This window comes from Musca domestica, unplaced genomic scaffold (assembly GCF_030504385.1).
Source record: "Musca domestica strain aabys unplaced genomic scaffold, Musca_domestica.polishedcontigs.V.1.1 48, whole genome shotgun sequence".
Classification (NCBI taxonomy): domain Eukaryota; kingdom Metazoa; phylum Arthropoda; class Insecta; order Diptera; family Muscidae; genus Musca; species Musca domestica.
In genome coordinates, this window is record NW_026712340.1 from 6,745,753 (window position 1) to 6,766,217 (window position 20,465).

At 34.3% G+C, this 20,465-nt stretch overlaps 1 protein-coding gene across 2 annotated transcripts in view; it reads left to right on the forward strand.

Moving 5' to 3' along the window:
• The first annotated feature begins 17,334 nt into the window (after positions 1 to 17,334).
• Positions 17,335 to 20,465, forward strand: part of LOC101889017 (protein Wnt-2) — an 82,560-nt gene continuing 79,429 nt past the window's right edge. For both annotated transcript variants that reach the window (XM_005187391.4, XM_059127858.1), the window contains exon 1: positions 17,335 to 18,334. The gene's annotated coding sequence lies outside the window, so the exon portion shown is untranslated. The remainder of the gene's footprint in view (positions 18,335 to 20,465) is intronic.

The following is a 20,465-nucleotide window of genomic DNA, read 5'->3' on the forward strand; positions in this document are numbered from 1 at the left end:
CTTCATAGCTCGCCGAGCTGAGTCGATCTAGCTATGTATGTCCGTCCGTCCGTCCGTCTGTCCGTCTGTCCGTCTGTCCATGTTAATTTGTAATCACTCTACAGGTCGCAATTATGGCCCGATCTTCACGAAATTTAAAATGTAGGTGGGGTTAATGTCAGAATAGAACCCTATTTCTTTTGAAGATGATCGCCAAATGTTTAGGGGTTAAAATGGACCAAATACTGAAAAAAATGTCGGATTTTGCAGTAGCTATACTGGTTGCAATTATAGACCAATCGACGAGGAATTTTGCATGTAGCTAGAGTTTAGGGCGGGGAAGAAGCCTACCAATTTGGGTGGTCATCGGATAATATTTAGCGGGTAAAATAGGCCATATCTTTTTTGTTGAAAAAATTCAAAAATTTTCATTAAACCGCGAATATTTTAAATCCCGGCGAAATCACAAAGCCATGACAAGGTTACTTCTGATCTTTACAGCGATGTTAATATCCAAAAAATCGAATATATAGCAAATATATGCAATATATATGTCTATCAAAGAAGATATGCTTGAAATATCTCATATATGTCGAGAACGGCTGAACTGATTTCGACAGTTCTCATTAATTCAGAATGGCCTCTTGGCAGGAAAGGAAACACGTCTAAAAAACGCATACAAATATCTCTCTAAAGATGAAAATATTGATTTTGTAATATTTTCTCATATTTTTTCCATTTTGTCATATTTTTGGCATATTTTCATTTTGAATTAAACATTTGGTAATATTTCTACAGCTAACAAAACTAAGTAGTGAGGATATCAGGATATCATATACAGATCGCATTTATGGCCCGATCCTTACGAAATTTTGCATGGGGATAAGATGAGGGTCAGAATAGAAGCCTACTCTTTTTGGAGATGATCGCCATATATTTAGGACCAAAAAATGGACCAAAAAACTGCAAAATTGTCTGCAGGTTGTAATTATCGCCCGATCCTCAGGCACATTTGAATGGGGGTTACCGGACATTGCAAAAGCCAAGCAGTTTTGAATAGCCATCCAAAAATATTCTTTGGAGAATTCACAAATACAGAAAAGACGCACTTCTGACTATTTCGTTAACGCTGATTTCGTTGAAGAATATAATAAAATGGCTGTATCTCATATAGATGCGTTTCAGTCAAAAACCAATAATAAATGTTAATCTTTTGCCACTTCTGAGAGATTATAGGTCTTTGGGAAATATTGGTTCCAGATCTAGGAAGACCATTTAAGTGCAACATATACCAATAAATTGGAAATGAGTAAATTAGTTTAAGTAGCTATTATTCGAAAATTAAAGAACGAAACCTGATGGTTTTCTTTTATTATTTGTCACAATATCTTGTGGAATTCTTTCGAGTATCTCGCCTATATAAACTGTATCGTTTATTATAGTGTTGTAGGGTATTCAACGGTCGGCCCCGCTCGACTGTAGCATTTGCTTACTTGTTTCTTTTTGCAACTTCTTCACAAATTTGGAAATATCTTCATATTTGCATTTGGTATTGTAAAATATAACAATTTGTTAATAATAAAAATGATTAATTTTAACAAGGCTATAATAAACGTCAGACCTCACGTATTTGACCAATACGCACATATTTTACTACAGTGGGGAAGTTGAAGATTTTTATGCAAAGTCGTATTTTAGGTAAACCTGTTAAAAGTCGATTTATTCTACCTCTTGTCTTAGTGCCATAGTAATATTTATGATGCTCTTAATATTGAATGCTACGTAAATGTTAGAGCTCTACATTTTTATACCCTCCACTTTGGAAAGGAGGATATATAAAATTTATCAATCCGTTTGTAACACCTCTAAATATTCGTCAAAGACCCTATAAAAAAAATATATAATATATATACTTAAATCGTCAAAATACTGAATATCTTAAGGTACCGTTATATGTAATTTATAGGAAAACGTGGGCCTATATATTCAATGTTCTGCTACCGGAGCTAGTACCCATACTAACTACAAATACCAATTTTTAGAAAATATGGTGGAAAAATGTTGCTATAACCATCAAAATACCGAATATCAGGGGCTATACGAAAACGTGGATATACAACGTTCCGCCGCGTTGCGTTTCAGGACATTTGGAGTCGATCTAGCGGCGTCCGTCCGTCCGTCTGTCTGTCTGGCTGGTGCGCACGATAACCCTCGAAGGGAGTATCCGATTTCATCCAAACATGGTTCATCGTAATATTATTGTAAGACTTAGACCGATTTCGGAGATGGGCAATATCGGTCCACTCCGTCTGGTACCTCCTCCACAAAATGTCAACATTTTCATAGAAAATAATTCACTTTGTAGAACATTTTGTTCAAACTATACAAATCCTAATATTTGTATCAGTGGCAGGTTTTGTGCGAAAATGTACAATAGTACCCCCGCCATAAAGGGTCGAAATTTTGAATAATCATAACTCTTATAAAATGCGAAATAAACATCGGACTCTCTTCAAATTTCTCACACATTAATACTTTTATCGACACAATACCGGGTGTGATGAAGGCATATGTCGGACCATTCCTTCTGATACCTTCCTCATAACGGGTCAAAAATTTGAATATTTATATTTTTCATAAAATGCAATCCAATATTTTTATTTTTACGTGGTCTGGTGTAAAGATGGTAGATATAGACTGTACCTTAAATAACTAGAACGCTCATAAAATGCCAAAAAACCCAATATCGGTATTTTAAAGATTTTAAGAGAATTTTTAACGGATTTTATTGTTTTTGAGAATTGCCAAATTCGTCCCAAATATTGGAGGATATCCAATGTTCATTCCGACCGAACCTACAGCTTTTTTACTTGTTATTAATTTAAGAATTGTGACCAGCAAAGGGTGTCATAACTTGCTAAACATGTCAAGGATTCTATTTAAACTTTCTGAATCTTTTTTTTTCAAGGTATGAATAAGGAATTTACCGGATCATCCCTTTTGGTACCTCCTCCATTAAATTGGTAATAGATATCTGATTTTCTTTACATTTTTCACATTTATAAGTATATCTGGTCCACTATATCTGGTATCTCACGCATTTTACGACATTTTCAAAAATTTCTCACATATCTCATAAAAAGCAAAGTCAAATATATGTTCATCAGAGTTAGTTCAAATTAGAAGTGGATAATACAGGGTGGGATGAAAAAACTGCAACAAACTTCAGACTGCTGCCCTTTTTAAGCCATTCGTCCGACAGCTGTTAAAATTATTCCAGTGACAGCTCATTATATTGTTTACAAGCGTACAAAAGCATTTTGGTGAGAATTTACCAGAAAAAAGTTATTCGTGATGGAATTTAAATGTGAATAAATCTTTTGTATCCGTACCATCGCAGTGCGGGCTGAAAAAAGTTTGGATTTTTCGAAATCGAACTAAAATAGAGCGAAAAACAAGATTATTTGATACATTATACGATGAATTTTCTGCTATGCTCATCGTATATTCAATTTATAATATAACAATGAATTACTTTGATCGATTAAGAACATTTAGTTTAGTAAAATCTTTTTTATTATCATTCCCCAATTGGCGGATAGTTTTTAGTTAGGAATAAATTGGTCAATGAATTTTTGGATTTTTACAGAAAATATAAATTTATAATACGGTTTAGAAGGTCAATATTTAAAACCGCGCACATACGAGTACATTGTTCTAAATAAGTGTCACGGTTACTAATTCAACGGTGTCGTCACGGTATGACTTCATTGTTCCACCTATTCATATGCATGTTCCCATTTTTCAAATATTCATTCAATTTTGAAGTTTAACAATTTTGACATTTATTAACTCAAATTATGACAGGTCATAATTTGATGCTAGTGCATATAAAAAAAGTTGAATTACATATTTCCAGCTAATTTAATTTGACGAGATTTCATTGGAAGTCAGTGAAACAAAATCACTGTCATTACCAACTTGTGTTAGTTTTTCATTCTATTTTGAAATGGTGTCGATTTTGTCATAACAAAATACAAAAAAAGTAAAAAAAGCTGTAAGTTCGGCCGGGACGAACTTTGAAACCCCTTCACCATTTGGTACAAATTTAATTTTCAAAAAAAAAAAAAATCCTTTAAAAATTCTGTTAAAACTTTTAAAATACCTAAATATTAGAGTCTATACGGCGACGTGGACCTGCATAGCCAACTTTTGTTATAAGCTACTACAATATTCAAATGCGAAAATTGAAAAAAAAAAAAATCTGTTTATAATGTAGCTAAAATCATCAAAATACCGAATACCATGGTGGTTATAAAACGTGGATCTGCACAGACAATTTTCTGTCGTAGGCTGTAATATTCATTACGAACTTCAAATGCGAAATTTGAAACAATTCCGGTAAATAATGTCGCTAAAATCATCAAAATACCGAATATTGGGGGGTACCGTTATATGTGGGCTATACAAAGACGTGGCCCATTTTAATACCAAAAGTCCTGCAGACATAGTACACATTTGAGTAAAATTTTATCAACCTACTTTATTTCGTTCGGAAGCTAGAGTGATTTCCACAGACGGACGGATAGACGGACGGACATTGATAAATTGACATAGAATTTTATGCTGATCAGGTATATATATATATATATTGTGGGGTCTAAAATGTAAATTTCGAGGTGTTACAAACGGAATGACAAACTTAATATACCTCCATACTATGGTGGAGGGTACAAAATGGCTATATACACATAGGACGCCATAATTGCTACAAACACATCCGTTGGGGAATTGTTTAATGTGACTTAATATTATTGTATTGTTTGCGGGTTTTAGATATTTTTATAGTGAAAAGCGCCGATTTGTTTGAACGTACAATCAAAATTCGATCAACATATTGTTCATTTTGCTCTTTTTGGAGATCGTTAAACTTTAGGAGTAAGTAATATATTATTTCAAGCAATAGCATCTGATGGACGCCAAATCGAAATCATAGACTGAATAGTCCAATAGGATGGCATTTTAGGACCATGTCAATTGAATAGGTGAACCAATTTAGTATATTAGATCTGGAAGAAGTGAAACCAATGCAAGTGTCTATTTAACAAATATTACAGAACTAGCAGCGAAAAGCGCTCCAAAAGTTCGTATTAGGCCTTTTTTACCCATAATGCACAATTTGTATGGTTTCACAAAATATTTCAATCTAAACTTCATTTATCGTACCACGTTATTCAAGTTTTTATACCCTCCACCATTTTTCATTCCGTTTGTAACTCCTCAAAATATTCAAAATAGACCCTACAAAATATATATATTAGGAATCAGCGTAAAATTCAAAGACGATCTGAAATAGAAGGCTAAAATGTTGCATACATGCATAGTTTACCAGTAGGCAGGTTAAGTTCGTAAATGGGCCATGCCGGTCCACGTTTTCGTACAGCACCAATATAATAGCACCTCCCGATATTAGGTATTTTCATTATTTATCGGAATCGTTTCAAATTTCGTATTGGAAGAACTTAATTGATACTTCAACCTATGCCAAAAAAATTCATATGCAGGTCCACGTCTTCGTATAGCCCCCATATAACGGTTCCTCCCGATAGTCGGTATTTTGATGATTTCAGCAAGATTATTCACCGAAATCGTTTCAAATTTCTCATTGGAAGATCTTAATTGATACTTCAACCTATGCCAAAAAAATTCATATGCAGGTCCACGTCTTCGTAAAACCCCCATATGACGGTGCCACTTGATACTTAATATTTTCACGAGTTTTGAAATATTATTCACTGGAATTGTAACAAATTTCGTATTTAAAGTTCGTAATGGGTACTACAGCCTATGACAAAAAATTTCGTATGCAGGTCCACGTCTTCGTATAGTCCCCACGTAACGGTTTTCAATTAAGTGGTAGTTTTCGGAATTTTTTGAAAAATTTAAAGTTCTTTCCAAATGGTGGAGGGTATGAAAGTTCGGCCCGGCCGAACTTAGCTGGTTTTTAACTTGTTCATTTTTCGAAAAGAATAATTTGTAAATGTTTACCTTTTACACCAAAAAACCTTCAAAATCTTTCTTTTTGAAGTTTACTGAGGAGGATAACAGTTTTCAATTAAGTGGTAGTTTTCGGAATTTTTTGAAAATTTTCAAGTTCTTTCGAATAAAGCCAAATTTTCCAAACCCAAACATACAAATTTTCTGTCCAGAACTGTTTCAACGTATTCATATGTAAACCCTAGAAACCTACAGCGAATTCTATATTCAATTTCAGAATTTCAGCTCCATCCCTTTACACATTACCAAATTTAGTAACATTTTGTAAGCATATCCAAAGCAATCTACATCTCTCTATCCTAGATTCCAACGATGATCCGGTTGCATACCTCAATCGTAGAAACCAACAGTTATCGTAATATTAAATTTCACCGTACCACCTTTTCCCTTCGACTAATAACAAATTTAGTACAGCTTAGCACTTCTCGTACAATAATAGTACACATTTCAATTCCAATTCACACAATACCCAATTTAGTCTTATTAAATACTTTTCGAATAAATATGTAACACATTTACAAAACAGCCTCCATATCTTAACCACAGATACCAATAGCAACATCCATATCAAAATTCATACAATTATTGTACATACTTGTGAAACCCCCTATAATTGTCCAGGATCCACATAAACGGTGATCCTAATACCAAATTTTATATTAAAAGCACTACATGTTCACCCAATACCAAATTGTACCATTTAGTACACATAAGTACGAATTTCTAAAAGTTTCTACATAACCCACCCCTACACTCCAGCCTTGTAGGTTTAAGCATATCCAAATTGTGCGAAATTGCAAAATTTAAAACAAAAATAACCTTCACACCTCTAGCTCTACCACAATTTCAATTCGTAGCATATTAAGTACCAAAATGTTCTGCATAACCCAATCTTATACTCTAACAGTAATCTTAGTTCCAAATTTCAGGATTACAGACCTACCGCTTCATACAAATCCAAATTTAACCAAATTTAGTAATATTTAGTACACATAAGTACAAATTCCTATCCAAAACTACCTACAGCATACAATCCAATAGAAGACTTATTTTCAAATTTCAGGATTCCAACTCGTGCGGTTTTCCCAAAACTTAAATTGTACCAACTTTGGTACGATTCAGTACACATAAGTGCAAATGTTCTAAACTTCCTACATGCCCAAATTCTATATTGAAATAGTAAACATATTTTCAAATGCCAGCATTCCAGCTCTATAGGTCCACCCAAATCGAAATTGGAACATTTAATACTTTCGTATATATAGGTACAAATTTCGAAAAATATATACATATCCCAAACCCTCTCTCCGCCATTAACGTTAATTGCAAACTTAAGGATTCCAGCTTTCAAAATGTACCATATTTAGTACCGTTTGGCGATTTTCGTATACATAAGTACACACTTCCAGCACTACCTCCTTACTTTGACCTTACTCGTTAACATCGATTTCCACTTCAAATTTCAACTTTTTAGCTTTAACCGTTCACATAATACGAACTGGTACCAAAAATATAGTACATTTTAGTACTCTTCGTACATTTACAGGGTGAGATGAAAAAACTGCAAGCAACTTCAGACTGCTGTCATTTCTAAGCCACTCGTCCGAAAACTGTTAAAATTATTCCAGAGACAGCTCATTTTATTGTTTACAAGCCCACAAAAGCAATTTGGTGAGAATTTTCCAGAGAAAAGTTATTCGTGATGGAACTCAAGCGGGATAGAGTGATTTTTTTATATTTGACTGGAAAACCACATCGTTAGAGCACTCCAGCATTTAAAATTGACTAGACGTGACGTGGGTCACAGTGGCCGAAAAATGGCTCGAGAGCGGAATATAACGCAATATTCCATTCGGCAAATATTGAAAGATGAGCTCGGAGGTAAAGCCATTGAAATTCCAAATAGTGCAAGAACTTAATCCGCAACGGAAAGAAAGTGGTGAACTGCCGAATTTGGCTTCCTCCGATGAGAAAACTTTCGTTGTCCAGCAGTTTGTAAACAAACAAAATGATTTTGTTTCCTTGTCAAAGAGGTCAGCTGAAAATGTGCACCTTCGGTTGGCCACCAGAACTCAAGCACCGGACATGGTGATGATGTGGGCCGCCATAACAGCCGATGGTCGCGCTCCGCTCGTATTAATCGAACGTGACATCAGAATAAACGCCGAATGTTATCGCGAATATATTCTGGAGGTTGTATTAAAGCCCTGAGCAAGCAAACATTTTGGCCGCAGACCTTAGACATTCCAATAGGACAAAATGAGGTTTCTCGCTTCATTTCCAGCGCACAATGGCCACCAAAATCTCCGGATACCAATCCGTTGGACTATTGTGTCTGGAGTATTTTGGAAAGCAAGGTTGGCACTAAAAATACCAAAGTGTCGATCACCTCAAGCAAGCGCTTCGCCGGGAATGGGCCAAAATACTGCAGAGCAACATTCGGGCAGCGTGTGACGGTTTCATTGTCCGTTTGAAGGCCATAATGCGTGCCAAGGGGGACCAATTCGAACAAATCTAAACTTATTCTAAAATTTGATGCTATTTCCGACAGTTTTTGCTTTAATTCGATAAATTAAAAAAAAAAAAAAAAAACGTAAAAATTATGGCGTTTGATTTTGCTGCAGTTTTTTTATCTCAAAATATTTCAATGTGCCCACTTTGAAAAGAAAGTTAAATTTTATGAGAGATAAAATTATTCTAAATTGTTACCCTTTGTAGGGGTGGTTTCAGAAGAAGTGGGTCGATTTTGGCCATCTTTGAACTCGAACTAAATTTAATAGAAATATTACGACGTATCAAATTTGGACGTAGATGCACAGACCTACGTCCAAATTTGATACGTCGTAATATTTCTATTAAATTTAGTTCGAGTTCAAAGATGGGCAAGATGGTAGATGCACGTAGGCCTGTGCATCTACGTCCAAATTTGATACGTCGTAATATTTCTATTAAATTTAGTTCGAGTTCAAAGATGGCCAAAATCGACCCACTTCTTCTGAAACCACCCCTACAAAGGGTAACAATTTAGAATAATTTTATCTCTCATAAAATTTAACTTTCTTTTCAAAGTGGGCACATTGAAATATTTTTATGAACCTTACATCTTGTGTAAATATGGGATATGAAATTACTTAGCAGTAAAGGACTCCATATCTAAATATTTCAAATATGTAGGTGTGAAATTAATTTATCGAATCATTACAAGGTTCCACGACATTACAAATCTTCCCATCGACGTAGAAAAAATCAATAAACAATTTCCCAACAATGAATTGGAATTTTAAATGCAGGAAATTAAGTTATGTGGCAGATAATTGCTATTCTAATCAAAATATAAATCTGAACATAAATTACAAACAACAAATGCACCTCAATGAAATATGGCGTTGATACCAACACCAAGCATCTGCCTTTCCAGGCTCATGAGAATTTTTCACATGTTTTATTGTTGCCACTTTTTGTTTCGTTTCATATTGAATATAGGAAGACAATCCGACTTTTATTAGTTTATGTAAATAGACATTTATCTTTGAGATTTGTTTTCCTCCATCGTTCGCCGGGCTGACAAGTGAACATCATTTACAAATGTCACCCAACAAAACGAGGTATTGATAGTCCAATAAAAACTGTCAATTGTCGTTTCGAAACGAATAAAACGATGATGGAATGCATCTCTTTATGGGCGATAGGCGAACACAATCCAATTAAAATCGTTTATGATTTATTGTGAAAATAAAATTAAAATGTATTTTAATTAGCGGATAATAATAGCAACAACAATAACATCATAATCAAGAACCCGATAGTCCGAGAACAACACCAGCAACAAGCAACGACGACGACGACGACGATGATAGCCGATACAAAGCGGCTCAACAACGCCGATGATTGGCGGCCATGATTAATGGTCAGTTGTTAGGAAAATTACAACAATTCTTGTCTCTTTCTAACGCCAGCTATAATAAATTGTTTGTTATGTTAATAACAAATTGTCGGCAGTGTAATTGCACTGGTTTACAAGATAAATTAGACGCTGTGTGAATTTTCATTTTGAATTAACGAAGACATTAAAAATAACTCATTTGAGCTGAATTAGTATTGGAAACTATTAAAACAAGTTAAAAGGTGTCTGTCTGTTTCGCCGACAGTTGTATACGATTAGCCAATTTTCGATTATTTAAATATATTTTGACTTCTGTTATGATTATTCAAATTGTTGGCCATCTAATATTGTCCATTTCGTATAGGATCTGCATAAATATGTTATAAATATTGCGACAAGCCAGGTTTGAACTATATTGGTTACTTCCTTCACTTCACATGAGATATGTAATAATTTGTAGTTAAAATATACGTGAGGTACCACATATAGTCGACTGAAGTACTCCATTTTTATACTTCATCTAATACAGATGAAAATATTGGTATGGGCAAAATTACAAGAAAATCGAAAATTTATATCCAATTTTATGCGAAATCATAAATTCCATATTCATCCCAGGTTTCTGGTTGAGAAAAATATTTGGTTATAGCACGTTGTATAGAATCGCTTATTTGTTTCGCAAGTTATAACAGATAAAAGTATTGAAAATTTTGACCTGTTGTGGGTGAAGTAGTAGAAGGTGTTCGCGCATATATATGATCTTCATAACAAATCTTGTGTTAGCAAAAACGTTTGTAAGTGTGCCATTTAAAGAGAATTGGATTCTTATTTCGCTTTATTTGAGCGTTTTGTTTTTTAAAATCTTGAAACCTATGCGGGGGAGGTACCAGAAGAAATGTTAACAGATCTTGTGTTGATGGAAATATTAAGATGTGCCAAGTCTGAATTCGAATGTTAATTTCGCGTTTTATGAGATTCATGTTTATTCAAAATTTTGACTATTTATGGAGAAGGAGTAGACCGATATATTCCGTCTTACTACCAGATCTTGGGTTCATAGTAGGATGTGTGAAATTTGAAGACAATCGTAGTCTTACATCATATTTTATAAGAGTTGTAATTATTCAAAATTTTGACCCTTTGTGGAAGAGGCACTTCATGGAGTGGACCGATGTTATCCATTTTTGCACATGACATAGAACTGACTGAACTGAGAAATATTCGGATTTTTTTTTTGAAAATTATGAAATTTTGGTTGCAGATGCCGGAAGGATTGGACCGATCTATTCCATCTTAATACAAGATCTTGCGTTAATATATATATTGGGATGTGTGAAATTTGAAGACTACGGGACACTTACATCACATTTTATAAGAGTTATAATTATTCCAAATTTTGATCCTTTGTGGGGGAGGTACTTGAAGGAGTGGACCGATACTTTCCATTTTCGTACCTGACCTAGTACTGATGCAATAGGATTTTCAAAGCAAATTATCCTTTCTCTTTCTATGCAGTAAATTATTTTCTTTGAAAATGTTGACATTTTGTATAGAAGGTACCATAAGGAGTGGACCGATATAACTTCGCGAGTTATCGTGCGCACCAGCCAGCCAAACGGACGGACTGACATTGTTAGATCGACTCCAAATGTCCTGAAAAGGATTTGGTCCAAAGAGACCTAGGGCCTGAAACCATTATTTCGATGAGGCACGTTTTGGACGTATCACTAGACATCGAGCCTCGTTCTTGCCGTTCTTGTCAAATTATACATACCCTCCGTATGCACATGGCTGAGGGTATAAAAATAATATAAATAATTAGCGAGGCGGCAATTCGTGTATTTTAATTAGAAGTAATCGAGGTCGTAGCTAAAGTTTCATATATTTTATTTGACAACCTGCAGGTCTGCTATACTCATATTATATCCTTGCCCAAATGAAAAGCAGACCTTCCTCACTTCTTCGATATAGTGTCTGAATTTCTGCAATGCAATCGAATGCTGTTATATGTTTACTGATTCTTCGTCGATGCAAAACAAACCTCTTTAATTTATTAATTTTTGAAATATTTTCCAAGAGTGTTTTCCAAGAGAATACAATTTAGATCACCTCCACCTTTTCTGCTAAAATTTGTAAAATATTTTGACAAGATTAAGTGGGACAAAAACGCAAATTAAATATGATTATGTCATGAGTTGTTCTGAGTTACTATTAAATATAAATTTATGTTTTTTTTTTCCACATTATCTTGCCAAAATATTATACAAATTTATTGGATAATGCGACAAGGACATTTAACATAACAACATAAATGCAGTCTAGATATTCTGGTACCTGGACTTTCAGTGGACATTTTTTGGGATAATGTGTTCCAGCTATTATGATTGACTTGTACAGTATCGTCGCTGTCTTGCTTAAGTGTGTTTTTTTTTTCTTTTTTGAGATATCGATATATATCTGAGTTGTCAGATATGTGCCCTAATTTTCGAAATATTTACCTAAAAATGTTAAATTTAAATTTATTTTAATTTAAATTTTATATTTAAAACTTATTACAAAATCAGTTTTTTTTGTCTAGAAATAAAGAATCCATTGTCTGAAAAATCAAAAATTTAAAGTATAATTTTCACGTAACACTCAATATTTTGCCAGTGCGCTCAAAGGGCTGATATGGAAGAAATTGAAAAAATCTTGTTTTCCAAATCAATTTCATAACTTTTTTATTCCAACAGACACGTACCAAATTGCAGCTCGTACGATGGTAAATTGAAATTCTCGCCTGTAAAATGCCAAATAGGAGGTACTTAACCAAAAAGTTTACCAACATTGAAACATTTCTGCCAGTAGTGATTATAACCTCTGAGAGACAGAAGATGCAGATTACACTCAATTTAGTTAGATAACGGATAGCCACACAAAGGAGATATTCTACACACTGAAAACACTTAAAGTGAAAATAAAGCTCATTTGTTTGAAAACTGAGACAGAAGAAGGGTTAATATTTCCCATTTTCAAAATTTAGACAAAACTCTATATGTGATTTGTTATTAAAAAAAATCAGATTGAACTGATATGTTTTTCTTAACCCTAGCTCTGATATTAGCAAAATATTTATATATAAACTTTAAAAATCAAAGTTTAAACAAGTAAAAAAGCAGCTAAGTTCGCCCGGGCCGAACTTTTATCATTTTGGAAGGAACTTGAAAAATTTCAAAAAAAAAAATCCGAAAACTACCACTTAAATGAAAATTATTATATGGGGACTATACGAAGACGTGGACCTGCATACGAAATTTTTTTGTCATAGGCTGTAGTGCCCATTATGAATTTCAAATATGAAATTTGTTACAATTACGGTGAATAATGTCCCAAAAATCAAGGAAATTCGTAGTATCGGGAGGTATGGGGCTATACGAAGATGTGGACCTGCATATGAAAATGTTTGCCATAAGTTGTAGTACCCATTAGGATCTTTCAATACGAAATTTGAAAGGATTCCGGTGAATAATGTTGCAGAAATCATCAAAATACCGACTATCGGGAGGTACTGTTATATGGGGACTATACGAAGACGTGGACTTGCATACACAAATTTTTGTCATAGGCTGTAGTAATCACCACGAACTTTAAATACGAAATTTGAAATAATCCCGGTAAATAATGTCGCTAAAATTATGGAAATGCCGAATATCGGGAGTTATATGGGAGCTATACGAAAAAGTGGACCGACATGGCCCATTTATGAACTTACCCTGCCTACTGGTAAACTATCTCAATTCAATTCATATAGCCTGATTACAACAGACAGACGGACATCGCTTGATCGTCTTAGAATTTTACTGTTAGCCTACTACTATAGCAAAGGGGTTGTGGATCTTAATAATAAAATAATATTCGAATCTAACCGGGTTCTATATAAATTGACAAAATGTTGTCAATCGATTTCAATATAATTTGACAAATTTATTTTTGAACCAAATTCCGTCACCTACTTTTCTAAGGGGAATTTATGAGGATTAAAATATACCAACTATATTCGTTAAATCTTCTATATAGGGTGGGATAAAAAAATTGCAACAAAGTCAAACGTCATAATTTTTACAATTTTTTTTTTAATTTTATTGAACGAAAGCAAAAAATGTTGGAAATGCCATCAAATTTTGAATAAGTTTCAACTTTTTCAAATTGTTCACTTTTGACTCGAATTATGGCCTTCAAACGGCCAATGAAACCGTCACACGCTTGCTTGAGGTGATCGACACTTTGGTAGTTTTTGTGTCAACCTTGCTTTCCAAAACACTCCAGACACAATAGTCCAACGGATTGGTTTCCGGAGATTTTGGTGGCCGTTGTGCGCTGTAACCATTTTTGGGTGGCGCGTGCTGAGTGCGATGGTGCTGAGTGCTGTTGGAATGTCCAAGGTCTATTGCCAACATGTTTGCGCGCCCAAGGCTTTAATACTCCCTCCAGAATATTTTCGCGATAACATTCCGCATTTATTATGATACCACGGTCAATTAATACGAGCGGAGAGCGACCATCGGTTGTTATGAGAGCCCACACCATCACCATGGCCGGCGCTTGAGTTCTGGTGGCCAACCGAAGGTACACATTTTCAGGTGACCTCTTTGGCAAGTAAACACGATAATTTTGTTTCTTTACAAACTGTCCAGCAGCGAATGTTTTCTTATCGGAGAAAACCAAATTCGGCAGTTCACCACTTTCGGCCAAGCGGAGGAAATCTTTAGCTCTTTTGAGTCTATTTTCTATCTGTTGCGGTGTAAGTTCTTGCATTTCTTGGAATTTCAATGGCTTTATCCCGAGCTTATTTTTTAATATTTGCGGAATATTGCGATATGTTCAGCTCACGAGCCATTTTTCGTTCACTGCGACGCGGTTTCGATCAAGTCGATTCTTTACTTTTCGAACTATTTCTGCTGATGTTGCTGTTTTCTTCCGTCCACTTCCTAGACGTCGGGCTACGCTACCAGTATTTCGGTAACGAGCGATGGTACGAGACACAAAAGATTTATTCACATTTAAATGCTGGAGTGCTCTAACGATAGCCACTTGTGGTTTTCCAGCCAAATATAAAGAAATCACCCTATCACACTTGATATCCATCTTTTTTTTTTTTTTTTTTGAAAATTCTCACCAAAATGCTTTTGTACGCTTGTAAACAATATAATGAGCTGTCACTGGAATAATTTCAACAGCTGTCGGACGAGTAGCTTAGAAATTACAGCAGTTCGAAGTTGGTTGCTGTTTTTTCACCACATCCTGTAATTTAAAGCCGGTTCTTGCTTGTTAGAAGATACACTTAATTTAACTCAGCTACTTTAAACCACCTAAAAAATTTAAATAAAGATCGGTCCTTTAATCCTGCAGGCCTAAAACACATCTGAGTAAAATTTTGTCAACCTACTTCCTTTCGTTCCGAAGCTAGAGTGATTTCCACAAACGAATAGTCAAAGAAATCGTCATAGAATTTTATGCCAATACAGAATATATGTTATTTTTAGGGTCTGTAATGTACAGGGTGAGATGAAAAAATGCAACCAACTTCAGACTGCTGTCATTTCTATGCCACTCGTCCGACAGCTGTTAAAATTATTCCAGCTACAGCTCATTATATTGTTTACAAGCGTACAAAAGCATTTTGGTTGAGAATTTTCCAGAAAAAAGTTATTCATGATGGAATTCAAGCGTGATTGTGTGATTTCTTTATATTTGGCTGGAAAACCACAAGTGGCAATCGTTAGGGCATTCCATAAATCTTTTGCGTTTCGTACCATTGCTCGTTACCGTGATACTGGTAGCGTAGCCCGACGTCGAGGAAGTGGACTAAAGAAAAGAAAAGAAGCGACTTGATCGAGCTAAACATATCGCAATATTCCATTCGGCAAATATTGAATAGTAATCTCGGAGTAAAGTCATTGAAATTCTAAAAACTTCAAGAACTTAGACCGCAATAGAAAGAGAAAACCAAAAAATCTTAATAGTTGCTTCGCTTGGCCGAAAGATGTAAACTGCCGAATTTGGTTTTCTGCGATGAGAAAACATTCGACGTTCAGCAGTTTGTAAACATACAAAATTTTTGCTTTCATTCAATAATTTTTTTTTTAATTTAAAAATTATGGCGTTTGACTTTGTTTCAGTTTTTTTATCTCACCCTGTATAGTCCAAACCTGGACTGGACGCACAATTTGGTATAGACTCCATATAAAGTCATTACTCGATTCTAAGCATTAATCTAATGTGGCTCCAAAGAGGTATAGCTTGAATACAATAATATCTTCTGATATCCAGCATTTCGAAAGCTTTAAGATGGAAATATATATCATAATATTAGCTGTATATTAAATATCTCCTCAAGGTATATTCTTTTAAAAATATGACATCTCTAGATTGTTTTCTATTTTTCTTTTGTTTGTAAACTAGTGTTATTTGCCACTAATTTTCTATAGCTCGAGCCAGCTGGTTGTGTGTGGGACGACTCGGATGAAAGCCATTCAATGGAGATTGGCTGAAATTCCAGTTAACATGTATTGTTTCAACTACCAACCCCACACATGCTGTTCATTACTTAAACATTTAATTAATTTATTAAGTTCTATGGGAAAGGGTGCCAAGGGTGGTGTGGCTGATTTAAATTACCGTTTCGCCAACGAACAATGCAACAGGTGATGATGCGAACGAAAATAACAAACACATCTTCCGTTTAGAAAACCTTTTGTTTTGATTGGTCGTTCATTCTCAATTGTGGTGGTTCGAAAGTTAACAAGGGTTTGATTTACAACCTCGTCTTTGTATGAGTTGGATGATGCTGCCAAGCGAACCCGAACGGTTTGATACCAATTTCCAACAAACATGGCTTGTTGTAAACAACAGTTTTGTTGAAAAAATAGTTCTTGTTCGACGTTCAAACGTTTAAGTCGTGTTTTGAATGAACCGCAAAGAGGCTTTGTCGTTGCGTTTTTTGGTGGGAAAACTCGTACGTTTTACGGAAAATTCAAATGGAAATATTTGTTAATCGTTCGTGAGTTTTTTGTTTTGGTCACAAAAAGTTAAGACCGGTTGAAAGAAGATGAAAATAGATATCTAGCCAGTGCGGTGTGTTAGTACGTAACACAGTTAAGATCTTAGATTAAATCTAATTTCTATTTCGTTTTGGTTCGGTTCGGTGGATCTGTCATATTTCCAATTTATCATCAACTTTATGGCCTAAATATTAGTTGTTGGCTTTGTTTTTGTGCGAGTGCGTGTGTGTATGTGGTTTCCATATGCTAATCAAAAAATTATTGACCATAAAGAAAAATAAATAAATTAAAAATTGAATGGTGTTTTTGATTCATAGTTTGGTTATGTAAAACAAGGAAAATGTGGAAAATTAAATAAAATAAAAACCAAATTTAAAAAAAAAAAATAAAAACCAAAAAAAATAATAATAATAATAATAAATAATCTTAAAAGTTTATAACAACTTCAAACAAATTTTTAGAAAATTCCATCCATCATCACCTGGTCAAAATAAAACTAACCAATGCAATAAAATCTCCATCATTTTCTTTTTCCTTTAATGGAAAACCGGCAATCATTGATCTTACCATCAGCTTTTGAGTAGATGTTGGCAATTTTTTCCGTCGCCTGAGAAGTTTTCGTCAATATACATATGTGTGTGCGTGCGTGCAAGTGTGTGTCCATTTGTGAAAACATTTCATCATTTTAACACGGACCAAGTCAAAGAGAGGCTCATTTAAATAACAAGCAAAAACTGTTAAACGAACATATTGATAATAACAACAACAAAACGATAAAGAATTAAAAAAAAGAAAAGGCAACAACGACTTCAGAACCGCATACGCATCATCTTTGCTCAAAGCAAAAGTAACAAAAACCAACGCCAATATGAATAATGATGATGGTCTGGCACCACCAACCAACCAGCCAACCGACATGAATGAAAAACGTACGCATGCCTAACTCCAAAACTTAACTGAAAAAAAAAGAAAACAACAAAAACGCCAACAGAATATGATGAAGGATACCATAGGGACGGACGGGCATTCGTGCAACACTCACTTTTGATTTTGCCCACAATCAACAATGCCTTCATCCCTCTTCGCGAGGCAATAGTGCGTTCGGCAACAGTTGTTCTTCCAACTCCAACTGATGCTGCTAATGATGCCTAAGACACAACGCAACGCCAACAACAATACCTATGTTGTTGATGCCGCTGCTTCTGCTACTTCTGATGATGATTTATGCAAATTTCCTATGGATTCTGAACTTAAAATGAAAGGTGCTTTTAGAAGCTGTCGTCAAGTGTATTGTATATTGTTTGCCGGCATGATCTTGAATGTCTTATAATTTCCATAACAACTTAATTCTTCTCTGCATAAACTAAACAAGAAGGTGAGAAAGAGTTACAATAACAACAGCAACAACAGTAACAAGGTGTTGGGCTTTAATTTACCTAAATGGGGTGTGAAAAAGAGTTACTGAAACAAAAAAGAAAAAAAAAACAGTAATAATAAAAATAAATATATGCGTGCACATGTGTTAAAAATAGAAAACCGAACTGAGTAAACAAAAAAATTAGAAAATATTGAAATAAAAAATAGAACAATCTAATTAAAACATAAAAAAGTGTAAAAATATAGGAAAAAAAATGTATTAAAAAAAAATCGGGTTAGAAAGGTGTTATGTGGATGACCTTATGCCATCAAGTATTTTTAAGAACAAATAAACAAAGGCTACAGCGGAGTGGCGCCAACTATATGAGACCCCACACCACAATATTATGACAGTTAGTCTCTGTAGATTTGATATTCTTTGGACTGTAATGAACGAATCCCTTCAGACATTAGAGATGTAACACTGTGTGTAGTTTTTTATTCGTGAAAAATTTACGATATTTTGACACCGAAGTGTGATAGAAAAAGTTGACGTTAAAAGTATGTTCGTTTGTTAAAATATATTTTGGCTTGCGTTATGCATATTCAAACGGCGGAGAAGGAGTTCCCGAAAAATGGGTCAATGTTGTCCATTTCGTATCTGACCTAAGTCTGATATAAATAGCACAACGTGCCAGATTTAGACTATACCGACTACTTCCTTCACTTTATATGAGATATGTGATAATTTCTGGAAATATGCGTATGGTACCAGATATAGTGGACCGAAGTATTTCACTAATTCTAATAAAAATATTGGGATGTGCAAAATTAAGAGCAAATCAAACATTTATTTCCAATTTTATGTAAATAATTGTTAGCCAAAATTGTAGACTTTTGTGGGGAAGAAACGGAGGGATATTTAAATCAGATCTCTGGCTGAGAAAAATATTTATATATTCCAAGTTTGAAAAGAAACAATTATATTGAACAATGTTTTTGAAAATAAATGTTAGCGATTTGGAAACGTTGTTCTGGAGTTAATCTATTCAAGATGATTCGGCCAACAATACTGAGTATAGACTTAACTTCAAATTGTCAAAACGGCTATCAAGCAACAGAGTGACTCATATTAAAAAAAAAAAAACTCAAAAAAATATCGCTTATAATTATTGGAAATTGTTATCCTCTGAGAGGAACGTACCAGAAGGAGTATCTTGACTACAGATCTTGTGTTTGAAAAAATATTGGGATGTGTGAAATTTGAAGAGAAGTATTTCCCAAACGCTCATAAAATTTTGCTGTTCAAAATTGTGATCCGTTGTGGGGAAAATACCAAAAGGAGTGGTCCGACATATTTCGTATTCACACCAGATCTTGTGTTAATAAAGACATTGTAACGCACGAAATTTCAAATTATTTAATTAAAAAAATGTTGATATTTTATAGGGGAGGGTGTCAGAATGAGTGGACCGATATTGCCCATTTTCGAACTCGATCTAAGTTTGGTAAAAATTTTACAAAGTACTAAGTTTGGACTAAATCGGATACTCTTGTTATAAAGACTAAAATCGCTGAACTACAATTATGTACGTAAGGCCTTACAAAAAAACTTTGTAGAACATACGAAGTTTCTAGGAGCAGATTTTAAATGTAAACAAGTTACAAAACTTTTATAAATGTAAATTTAATAAAAACGAGCTCGAGGTCTTTGTTGTTGTTTAATTATTTATTATTTTCGATATTTCGTCCTCCAACGGAAGACATCATCAGGAAAAATACTGTTTAAACATATAATAAAATTTACAAAATCTCGCAAAGCTCCGACGCCGACCTTGTGTTGCTGTCATCTGTGACAAAACAGTCTTCCGCTGGAGGACGAAATATCGAAAATAATAAATAATTAAACAACAACAAAGACCTCGAGCACGTTTTTATTAAATTTACATTTATAGCAATATATAATAAAGGTCGAATTAAATATCTTAAAATCAAATAATCAAGTTACAAAACATTAAGTTCCAAAATTTCAGTACCCGTCACAGTGAGGCAAAAAAATATATTTATAAAAAAAATATGTGAAATTAATATTCGAGAGCGTTTCACTATAAACTGCAACTGGAGAATGCAGATAAAATGTTTTAAATTTA